Raw genomic sequence first — 12,807 nt, 5'->3', positions numbered from 1 at the left:
TTAAGATTTGTTACTCGGTTTTAATCATTTTCTTCTTCTTCCCCACAGTACCAACAAACATACCAGGGGCGGGGGAGGGGGGACAACACGTGCGTTAGTGAAAACCTGGCACCGTGAAATATTGCGTCACCAAAGTTCCTGGACGTGTCCTGTCACAACAACTAATTCCCTTCCGGTACTTTTTCAGAGCATGCTCAGTGCGTGCCCCCCTTGTGCCCCTCCAACTGGCCCTCCCCTCCCCCCCTCCCACCACCACCAGAAGCCTGTTTCTATCTGCCCGGCCAGCCCAGCGAATGACTCAGCACTGACTGACATAACTACAGATCATGCACTCACACATTTCCCTCTAGCTGTATCCCTCCGGGGTGCTCGGCCGTCTCCATTCCCATGGTTCCCCCCCCCCTTTCTTTTCACCCTCTCTGCCCTCTGGTATGAGAATCTCCAGATGTGCTTGGGATCCGTGCTTCCTTTACTTACACCTCGACGCTCACGCTGCGAGGGAAAACAAAAAGTAAAATACAGTTTGTGCGCCTTCTTCCTTTGTTCTCAACCAGGACCTCTGACCTCGACTTGGCGCTTTGTGTTATCGCGTTATTGTTTTGCTAGACAGCGTTCAGCGGGGGACGACAGATGAAAATAGGCCAATTCAGAACCACACCGAGTTGCAAATTCAAAACATTCCCGCATGATAGAGTCATAGTTCCCTTGTGTCTTTGTCCTCCTCACCTTCCTCATCACTCCCCCGTCCTCTTCCTCAATGACTACATTCTTCCCTGTGACAATTGCACACACACTCACACAGATTGCTTTCTTTGTCTCACTCTCAATCTGGTACAACTTTTGCTGAAGTGTCAACGCCGTGAGGAGCCTAAAAGAAAACGCACAGAGGCCGCGGCTCAAACCACTGTTACGTAAAAAATAGCACCAAAAAAATCAGCAACGTCTACAAAACTTAGTAGTCATTTGCTTTTGCTAGAGAAACGCACGAGTCGAGCAGGTGCTAGAAAGAAAATAGCCTGCCCGGGACGGCAGCTTGTGACAGCTGACAATTTAGAAAGACTAGTACTGGCTCCTTATCTGCACCTCTGACGTGAGTTCTACCAAGCGGGAACAACTGCCGGTTAATTGACTGGTCGGTCAACAGATGGTTTACTAGTTTTTCAAGTAGGAAATACAAACCCTCTAAAATGTGGGGATTTGACGCTCTCCTATGTCTGACCAACATTATTATATTCAATTTACAACGATGTCAGACAAAACAAGCCACATGAATTTGACACTTTGGAAAACATGTGATTTTTCACAATTTTCTGAACCATTATTTGAGAAACTAGCTGATTAATCTTTAATTATAACAAATGCCCTGATGCACTGTGGATGTTAGGGAGGACCCAAATAGTTTGAAGAGTCAATGTTAAGATCTAGATGGGTTGAAAGAAATAAAAGAATATCAGCCCTATAAAAAGTCAGGACACAATATAACAGAAACGTGTAGCACAGTTCTTACTGCCCCTCAACACTGTGTTGCTCCTGACACCCGAAGTGGAACTAAACTCCCTTTTTTTCTGCCTAATGCTGATGTTTTAAATTTATTTTTTAAGCAAGCAGGAAGGAAACAGGATGCAAGAAAGACACACACGTGAATTGATCTCGTCAGCGGGAGAAACCTCATGACTTTGGATCAACCTCTGGACACATTGGGGGGGATGAGCATGTGATGCGCTGGTATGCCGTTCCCGCTGAAGGCCAAACACAGAGGAGCTGGCAGTATTTCTGTGGTGGCCAGTAAACAGTATCCTGACTTTGGCCTATTGGGAGCAGATCCAAGATGCTATTTCCATGAAACCAGCATTGTCTTTTGAAATACAAAAACACTTCCACGCGTGCGCCTCCGACCAACACAAACATTACCACCACCAAATTGAGATTAAGAGAATTAAAAAAATAGAGATGCATTCATTTCTGAGCAAAACCAAGAAATGTAAAATCTACAAAGACACTGTGTCTGACAGAGACACAACACACAGAGCATTATCAATGCTGCTGGTGGGAGCCTCGTTGCAGGGAGGTCCTATTTATATCTCAAGAGCTTGGTATCAGGTCTCACACACCACTGTGTGTTCCCTGTTGTCCCAGGCTGGGAGCAGCTCTTTTGATGTAATAGACACATATGCACTGGCACAAACGCACACACACACACACGCACAAAATTAGGTCTCTGAGCTCTCAGTTCATGTATTCATAGCAGGCGGTGACTGCCATTGCCACATGCTGAAGCCGGGGTAAAAGTGGTTTAAGATGCAGAATTTCTAATGTGTTGACTGGCTGTAATGGAAACAACCCCACCCCCCCAATTCTCAAGTTATATTAGTTATTATTATTCAAAGCTTAAGTAAATGATAGTAATGTGCGCCTGTGGGATTTAGGACTAAATTACTATTTAGCAGACAAAATGACTGATAAATACCCAAGCAGCTATTTTGATCATCAATCATAAAACCATTTTATTAGTTAAAATGGCTTCTCAAAGCTTCTTAAATGTGAATTTTGTTTTCCTCTGTGTCTTTTACTCAGCTAACATCACAGTGTACTTAATCATTGGGTTTAATAATAATCAGTATATTGGTTAATAATGTACTCTCGCTGTGGATGTTAGGTGAAGTTGTCACTTTAAACTTTACGTCACAAATCCTGATTAGTTAAAGAAATGCTTTTATCACGTATAAATATGTTTGGTCTTGTAGTTGGACTGAGCTCCCTTTTTTGTTTTAAAGAAATATGAGGATGTCACATTGGGCTCCAGGGAATCTTTATGACCAAAAAGATAATCTCCCCCTGTGTGTGTGACTAACTCGTTTGGGAATGTGTGCCGATGTACACCTCCATGCAGTGCTTGCTTGTTTTAAAATTAGGATGTGCTCCTAATTGTCAATCATTATATGAAATGCAATTTACAGTGAGCCACATCCTTCTGACCTTTATATAGCCCTGTCCTTATTACCGAGATCAGTCGGATCCAATCTATTGCTTACAACCAAATTAGTCCACATGGCATCAAGGCGCTCTGAGACTTCAAACACTCCAGTTTTTCTTTCCAGTAAAACTTGAGTGGAAAATGGAGAAATGCGGCAACATGTGCATCACAAGATCTGGAATAAAAAACAGATTTTGTTACCACCTTTTAATTTTCATTCCCTGAATCACTGAATTAATCCCAGAGCCAGGGATCCAGTCACAAAGCAGGGAGAGAGTAAGTGGGTGTGCGAGAGCAGGAGTTAGGGGCTTATTAAGAAAAGAGAGAGAGGAGGAGGAGGGAGGAAGGGGAGGCTGGAAGTAGGGAGGGAGTCAAAACATGAAAAGGAAGAGGAGGAGACAGCGAAGCAAGGGGTCACATGGATGGGCATAAAGCGAGATGAGGGCATAATGAGAAGGCAGGCAGGAAGTCAGGGGAAACGGAGCGGGAGAAGAGGCGATAGCGTCGGGTCCAGGTGGCAGAGCTAAAGAGGGATCTTTGCCTCTGCTCTGGGCAGCAATCACAGAGCAACAGGAAGCCCTGCCCTGGCATGCGGCGACCAACACACACACACACACACACATACACACACACACACACACACAGACACACACACACACACACACGCGCACACACACACACTGCATACCAAAAAACACTCTTACATCAGGGTTGGGGAAAAGGTACCAGAATATCAAAGTACAACAGCAGTTACTGAAGATATTGTATGACTGTAATTCCTTTGTGTGTACTTCATATCGTACCAAAAGAGAGAAAAGTTCAAACGGACCCGTCAGTGTTATAAACATACATTATGAACTGTACGTAGCCATGGAGGCTGATAGAATTAACTCAGTAATGCCTTTTCTGACCAGACAGACTTTATACAGAATAATCAAAAGTTAACATATGGAAAGCTCTTTATATTAAGAGCATTAAAAACATATAAAATTGCGCACTGTCCCTCTGAGCCTCGATGCTAAAGTCGAATGGGACTTTGTATTCCAAGCTATGAGCTTGATTTGGGTTTCATGAAACGTGTGCATTCACGCAATGCATACGTGCACTACTCCTCACCAGCAGGCCACACCCCGACAATGCTCCCACGAGGATGCAGACGAGGCTGCCCAGTTAGCCCCATCAACTTCGGACCTTTTTAATAGAACTATCAGCCCCGAGCCATCAGAGAGGAGACCCCCCCCTCATTCAGCGTGGGGATGCGGCTGGCATGCGATGACCAATGTAGCGATACTGACCGAAACAAAATAATTGTACTGCACTCACTCTTACACTTTTAGGCTCAAGGTTGTGAAATGTAGAGCATTGAAACGTGATCAAGTCCACTTTCACTTGCAGGGAAAGCCCAAATGACTGTAGTAATTGACTGCGTACAATGTATGCAGCTGTATTCAATGTATGCAGCTGTATTCCCCACACATGGACTTTCATTTCAGGGGGGGGGGGGGGGGGGGGGGACAATTGCAGGGAAGGGATCGGTCGAGTCTCGGTGTTCCTGTTTGTGTGAAGTGAGATGTAAAAAAAAGGCTTTGATAACGAACAGAGCAGAACGCGAGACGCGCACAGCTTACATAATTGTGAGAACATATTGTGAAGGAGGAAGTAGCACCGAAACATGAGATAACCCTCAGCCTTAACTTCCCATAGGCCTGGGAGGGGGCGCATCAGCTGATTCGGAGTGAAACAAGAGGGAGGGGAGCCTGCAACTACATCCCAACCAAAGTCTATTTCAAATATGAACCACCAGCAAAGCATAAAAATGCTTTTGTTCCAAACGCATACGGTAAGTATCACAAAGACAAGGACATGTTTATATTTGTGTAACGCCTGCACAAAAGATAACATACTTACAATAAAGTACAATTAAGTACAAAATACCAAATATTATACCCACACAATAACAAACAAAGCTAGATTAGTTCTCAATGTTTGGCATTTACGGTGGCTAAATCACATAAAAATAAGTATCACTGTTTTGTTTTCAACAGTCCGCAGTCCTTGAAACTGCTTTCTTTCATAATGAATAAAAGAAAAAAGAGGCGGTAACAGCTGTGAACTAGTGAAGCCTTTCTACGGCATATGTGTCTAGGCTAGGCAAGATACTACTGGGCACAGAGGGCTTTTTTTTTTTGTTTAGAGAATTCTCTCTTACTTTCCCCACAACAATGCCGTCCTCCAACACGACACAATGCTGCTATTCTTGAGACGCACAAAAATAAAGCCGGGTTCGCTTTCTGGTCATTTCCTGTGGCCTGGGAACCGCCAGAGGGAGGCAGGTTGGGGAAAAGGAACGAGGCGGAAAAAAGGGCTGGATCTGGGATAAGAAAGCGAACCGGCACAAGGGAGGATTAATAAGTAGGGAACCGACCGGAGTAGCAAGACCACTGTCATATTCATTAAATGTGTTGTAACTCTGTACACATGACATCTATTGCTTCTGTCCATCCGGGGAGAGGGCTCCTCCTCTGTTGCTCTCCTGGAGGTTTCTTCCCTTTATTCCCTGTGAAAGGGTTTTTATCAGTTTTTTGGGGAGTTTTTCTTGATTCGATGTGAGGTCCTGGGACAGGGATGACGTATGTGTACAGATTGTAAACCCCTCTGAGGCAAATTTGTAATTTGTGATATTGGGCTGAATAAAAAAACTAAATCGAATTGAATTGAAAGTCAAATCTGAGGGTTGTACTTAACTGAAAACAGTATATATGACTAGTATGTGCCCAGTAGTACAGTAATTTAGCTAACAAGCATCCTTTCAGTCGGCTGGCAACCTACCGATGACTAATCCAAAACGTCTCTGCAGTCAGCAGTCTATCATTAGCTGGCAGAGAGGGACCCTGGCATGTCAAGGAAATACTCAAACAGGGCTCCCAGAGACAAAACGAAAAGAGGGAAGTTAGTTTTTTTTTTTTGGGCTTCGGCTGCATGGATGGATGTGAGTTGTAGCAAGGGGAGACTGAGGGAATGAGGTCAGTGACCACCAGGCCTCACAAGCAACCTGTCACTTAATGCCTTTTGCGTTTTGGAGACTCATTATGCTGGCAGTATATCGAAGTATTCAGAGTTGCACCTTAAAAAGTCAAACTGATGTTAATGTCATTACAGTACGAGAGGTTTTCAAAATCTAAAATGAGACGTATTTATGCGGGAATGAGTCATGTGAACCAAAATATCTCAACATCTAATCACAACGTTACTTATTGTATAACCGATATGACTAATGATGGCATAACTATTGCCCAACTCGAGTGAAAATAAAAGTTCAAGTCATATATTATGGACAGCTCTGTTGCTCAATGGGGCCGTAGAAAGATTATTGGATGAGTCTGCAGCTCACTCTCTCCATTCATCAGTTCATTTCTTTGGTTTGTCAGAAAATATCCGTCACAATGTTCCAGCAAAACACGGTGCCGCCTTCGTGTTGTTTGACCAATATCACACAAACCCCCCAAAAGCCCCAAATACCCATTTCCAATTACATAAAAGAGAAAAGAGCAGCAGCAGCAAAAAAAAAAGAAGCTGCAATACGTTTAGATTTTCAGTTATTTTTTAAATTATACCCAATAATTCAATTCAAGATGAAACGGGGTCATCACATAGCATTAATATTTGGGATGAAAAAGGCACAAATTATGATAGCAAAATTAAATCTGTGAGTCTATTAATGCGTTTGCAAACCTGAATCTGAATGTTGTTTTAAAATAAGCACGATCGTGCAGGGCCTCGAGGGCACTGCACAAATCTCATCCTTCACTACACTTTGCACACTGTTAAAAAGAAGAAACACTGAATGCATGCACATAAACATTTACATGAACACACACACACACACACACACACACACACACACACACACACACACACACACACACACAGAGCCCTGACAAAAATGAACATGGACTGGAATGCACACACTACAGACGTTAAATACTCGCACACTGAACAACCAAACAGTTTAAGTGTGTTCCTCGTCTCCAAAGACACCGAACACTGACCTCAACATCTTACTGGAACCCTTAAATGCGGGCTGGGTCAGAAAAACAACAATCCATCATTCACAACTCGGCTGAGACAAATCAATACAATTCGGCCAATTCAAGCAGACTCAAATGTTCCAGCTTGGAGGTGGGATCTCTGGCTGAAGTCCACAGGCACTTTATGAATGAGTCATGCCTATTCAAGATGCGTTTCTGATTCAAGTGTGTGTGTGTGTGTGTGTGTGTGTGTGTGTGTGCATGGAGGGGTTCGGGGAGGTCGCACACACACACACACACACACACACACACACACACACACACACACACACACACACACACACACACACAACCCCCCTCACACTTTCTGACACAGAAAACCCCACCTAGGAATCCAGGTTTTTTTTGTATATCTCCTTGTCTTGGAAACAAACATGACATGATACAAAGTGTGTGTATTGTGTGAGAGTGTGTTCCTCCTTTCACTTCAATTGAAGACACGAGGAACAAACACACAAAGAACTATTTACGTGCACTGCTGCAACTAACGATTATTATCCAGCCGTCTGCTGATTGCTTTCTCAATTGATGCATTGTTTGCTTTATGAGAGTTTTTTTTAAATGTGAAAAGAAAGAAAAAGACCTGCGTGCCGTCTCCAGTGAGCAAATTACGTTTTTTTTACTGTCACATTTGACACATTGGAGAAGCTGAAACCAGTCAATAATTAGCATTTTTGCAACAAACTAAAAAAGCAACAGAAACAATGAATCTTTTACCAACATAGTTCTCGACAAGTAAATACATTAATGGACTAATTGTTGTATGCACACTTGAAGTTTCTCATGACTAAAAAAAACTAAACAAAGCAAACATTCCTGGTGTTTCTTTTCCTAAGCTTGACAAAAGCCAAACTCTTGACCCCGTCCTATGGCCAAGCACACACACACACACACACACGCACACTCACTCACACTCACACAAATCCATTAACGTATTGCAACTGCAGAGCCTAAAAGCACACATGTTTTCAAGCTACATCCTCGTACCGCTGCAGCTAAATCTGGCCTATAATCAGCATTCTTCCAACAACAAGAACAGGGGCGCATCGGGGGTAAACACAGGCAAACACACACACAGCCTCTAATTATTGCTGCCTTGGAAAAAAACATACTGGCACGCATGAGTGCGTCCGCCCCACCCCACCCTACCCCCCAAAACACTTCCACAAATGCGCACACACGCAAGAATCTAAACCCTACTACTGTATGCCTTTTGTTTGTGTGTGCGTGTGTCTGTGTGTGTGTTTGAGTTCCATAAGTAAGTCTGACATATTCCTGCATTGTTGTTTGGCTGGCCAAATGATGTGTGAGTCAAATACACAAACACTTATATTCTATCGACACCAGAAAAGTGCTTTCTTATTTTTCCATTTTACTACTTTCCGTCTGTCAGCCAATCTATCTCCTACGGTTCCCCTATTTTTCATTCCTCTCCTCTCCTCTCTTCTCCTCTCCTTAGGGCCGCTGTGGGTCGGACCTCTCTCGTGGTCTCAGTGGATTTCTTAGAACCCATGAGATATCGCCCTCATGGCATTGAACCGTCTGGTCCTTTTTGCACTTCCCTTCCACAGTCCACACATGTACCCAATGTGCATGACGCTTCAAGAATGTCTCATTTCAATTTGATTTTTTCTTTCAAGGAAAGACGTATCATAGAGAAACACAGACTTTGTTGTGTTATGGTGGACAAACTCCCCGACCGGTTAATCATGTCACGTGGCAGAAAATCTGTAAACGGTGTAACACTTCTTGGAATTTCATCAGAAAACATTTGCAATAGTAAACGCCAATTAAAGATCTGGAGCTGCACTGAGCCTTTAATTTACAGTCAACCTTTTGTCTGGTTGACAGACTTCAGTCGGTCTGCCACGGAGAATATCGTGTGCAGTCGAGCAGGCGATACTTTCCAAACCCCAGAGGCACGTTTCTTGCACCAGCTTGTTTGTTTTGAAATATTGTGCTATATCACAATATGCATGGCTCGACAAAGTCTAATAACTGGCTGCCCACATGTATTTTAAACACATTTTAACGATAGCAGCGGTTGATGAATACAGTTTTTGCGGGGGCGGGTGGGGGGTCCATTCAGTTTGCCATCAATCTCAAGGAATAGCCTCTGTATGCCTATTCGTGAATATCGGCTGCTGCTCAGTGAGAACCGTCAAATCCCTGGTAGGACACTGCACGAACACCGGCCCAAAGACGCGTGGCTTTGTTGGGCCTGAGTTACAAAACCAGAGCTCATCCGATAGTTAGCCACGTCATCTGACGTCGGATTCATTACATTTTAAATATATATAATATATTTATATGCTTCGGCTCTCTCCGAGTTCAACTGAGACCTGTTGTATTACTGTAATAGGAACAGGCTTGCAGATAGAGGAAGCCCTTTCCCAAGGTATAATGTTGACCTTTGGGAGACATTGTGGGTGGACATAGTGAAATAAAAGGCAGCGGTGGAAGTAGTACCAGTCCAGCAGTAAAAATGTAGGTGAAAAGTATTATCGACAAAATGTACTTTGAAACATGCTATTCCTCATTGTGAGTACTTTGTGACTTTCAAAAGCGTTACATTATTATATTATTACATTACATTACATGTCATTTAGCTGACGCTTTTATCCAAAGCGACTTAAAATGAGTGCATTAAACCATGAGTTAAAACTCAGAACAACAAGAAACAAGCAAGTACAATTTCTTCAATAAAGTTAAACTACAAAGTGCTATCAATAAGAGCCATTTAAGTGCTACTACGGCGCTACTTCCCCAATTCAAGGTATAGTCGAAAAAGATGTGTTTTTAGTTTTCGACAGAAGATGTAGAGAATTATTATTACTAAGATTATTATTACTGATGCATTAACGTTTAAGCAGAATTCTAATGTTGCTCACGGTGGGGCTGTTTGTTGTTATAACCACGTTATATACTGTTGTGGAGTAAAACAATCTATATTTACCCCTCTATAATGTTGTGGAACTATAAAACGGTACCTACTGGAAATGGTCAAAGCCGATCTAAGTACAATACTTCCAAAGGATTGTAAGATCAATATTCAGTGCTCCTGCAAACTGTTCAACGACTGATTACCAAAGCTTCACACCTGTTGCATCAGAACGTCAAAGCAAAACACAGAGACAGTTACAGTCAAGCCTGTTACTTTGAAGGAATATCCTCCTGTATACAAATCTGTGACACACACAATGAATAGAAGTGAACCCCCTCCCCCCCCCCCCCCCCCCCCACTGGACACTGGATTGTGAAACCAAGTCAGTGCTCCCCACTTCCTCTTGTTCTCCATCCTCAGCCATGAGGGGGGGGGGGGGACCACTGACCTGAGCACGCGCACGCCCAAACAACACATAATGACGTCTGCCCCATACAACGACGAAGAATGCCTATACCCATTGTGATACTTGTGACAGGTTGAACATTTAAGAAGGACACTTCATTTACATGTTCAACCTGTTAACATGTATCACAATAGGTATAGGCATCACCATGGAGCCCATCGCGTATACGTCTGCACCAAATAATGTTGAACATTTCACACGCACGCACACACACACACACACACACACACACACTTCAGCTACTAAACGTTACTTAAACATACCCCCAAAAAAAGCACGTGCCGTGTGCATCTTTTGTGCCAGCTATCCCTGCTGATGTAAAAGTAACGCAAAGTAGCTCAAAGATATTAAATGACAGGACTGTGTTTCTATTACAAAACTCTACTTTTTTTTTTTTTTTAAAGGGGGTAAAAAGTCTGCGCCAAGACCACCGGCCCCGAGCAGAAAAGAGGCAGAGCCCTTTAAATTTAAAACGAGCACCTCTTTTCGACGATTATTAGCGAAGAAAAAATGTGAAGCTAGCTAAATGTGTCCAGACTGCTGGTGCAGGTTCGTCATTTTTGTGGGATTACCCCCATGTGGTGAAGAGTTTAGTGATGGTTCAAGGCACTTTAAGAAGAGAAGGCAATGAAAGCTGATAGTCCTCAAAACATACTCACGTTCTCCGTTATCTCGGACGGGCACCCTCCGAAGCACGACGACTAACCAACAAGTTGGACTTCGCATAACGGAAATGTGTTGCGAAGCATCTAAAGTAACTCAAAACGACGTCGCTGAGGAGCAACAGGAAACTGGACATCGGGGGAGAAGCTGCATGTTCAAAAAGCCCGTCGCTTTCTCTCTCATAGTTGAGCGCACGCGACGGTTCCTCCTCAACGAAATTTAAAAAAAAAAAAAAAAAAAAAAAAAAAGAGGAAAGGAAAAAACTTTCAGCCACGGTCTTGACGCGTAAAAAAGTGGCGACTCCTCATTTCCGCTGTCAAAAGAAACTGTGCCCGCGGTCCGGCTTGTGTCAAGCTCGTGCCAAGTCGGAGTAAATTCACGAAAACGATTCCGACTCCGCCTTTTCAAAATAAGAGACGCACGCTTGCCCGCGTTAAGTTAGCAACAAGCGCGGCTTGGATAACCGACAAGGGCCCCTGTGCACAAACGACCTCTGGTGGAGGAAGTATTTAGATATTCTATAAGTAGTTCTAGCAATGCCAATTTAGGATATATATTTTATAATAATCTGTGTCTGCAAGTATATGTATAAGTAGTGAGGTAAAAAGTATAATATTGGCCTCCAAAATATAGGAGAGTAAGAGTATAAAGTGACATAAAATGGAAAAAATAAAAAAGTACAAACACCTCAAAACTGTACTTAAGTAAAGTACTTGAGTAACTGTACTTAGTTACATTATACTGCTCAATACATATATTAATAACATTGTCTGTTGAAAGTAAAAGTCCTGTATTCAAAATAAATTGAATGTAGGCCTGCTCATAGCATAGAAGTAAAAGTACTCCACGTGGATACATTTCTATACATCACACTTTTATATAATTATTAGTGATGCATTAACATGCTATCAGCATTCTAATGATCTAACTGGGTACTTATTTAGCTTAATTATTTAATATACAAGCTCATGATAAGTGTGTGCCAAACATTGTGCTATTGATCCCACATATTCACACTCTGTTGACAAAACTAATTTAGTCCTGAAGTGGAAAATACCTTAAATACTGTAAAGTTAAACGTTCTTGATAGTTGTGATTCATTATACTCATTATACTGCATGTTTCTATTATTTGTTCCTACCCCATTTGTATCAGTGAGGGTGAATAACAGAAGTATCCCTGTTTATTATTCATTATTAACACATTTCAGCACCACAAATTTACAGCTTCCAAAAATGACCGTGAGAAACTTTTCGCTCTCTTTACGAGCGCTTCAGTGTTTGAACGTGCGCTCTTATGTTGACATGTTCAAGACCGGAAGTAGCTTCCCCGTTCCGTTAGGTGCGTGGAGCTCTCTGCAGTCGGCAGCCGCATTATGGTCAAGTACAGTACAGCGCGTAAAAGATGCGCGAGCCGTCCGGACTCCGTGGAGAATTCAGACGCGATACGTTTGGATACTTCAGCGCGAGGACACGACCCGGAACGTCACACGTATTTTCTATCGCCTATCTCTTGCCTTTAAACTGCTTATTACATAATAAGAACAAGGGGAAATTAAAACAACATATTAGAAATGTCTCCTCTTCTCTGGAGACTCAAACGTCCTGCTGGTTCATCTCAACCAGACGGGTCACTCGTCCCGTCGTGTCCAATGCAGTCATTGATTGCATTCGAAGTCGAAAGATGTAATACTTGTAATACTCGCTGTATAAAGTTTTTCGTTGTTGTTGTT

General features: G+C 42.7%; 1 protein-coding gene across 2 annotated transcripts in view; it reads right to left on the bottom strand.

Moving 5' to 3' along the window:
• sh2b3 (SH2B adaptor protein 3) overlaps positions 1–11,303 on the bottom strand; it is a 43,450-nt gene extending 32,147 nt beyond the window's left edge. For both annotated transcript variants that reach the window (XM_034540932.1, XM_034540933.1), the window contains exon 1: positions 11,072–11,303. The gene's annotated coding sequence lies outside the window, so the exon portion shown is untranslated. The remainder of the gene's footprint in view (positions 1–11,071) is intronic.
• Positions 11,304–12,807: the final 1,504 nt, after the last annotated feature.

This window comes from Cyclopterus lumpus, chromosome 9 (assembly GCF_009769545.1).
Source record: "Cyclopterus lumpus isolate fCycLum1 chromosome 9, fCycLum1.pri, whole genome shotgun sequence".
Lineage (NCBI taxonomy): Eukaryota > Metazoa > Chordata > Actinopteri > Perciformes > Cyclopteridae > Cyclopterus > Cyclopterus lumpus.
Note: the sequence above shows the minus strand (reverse complement) of the source record. Positions and strands in the feature narration are given on the sequence as shown.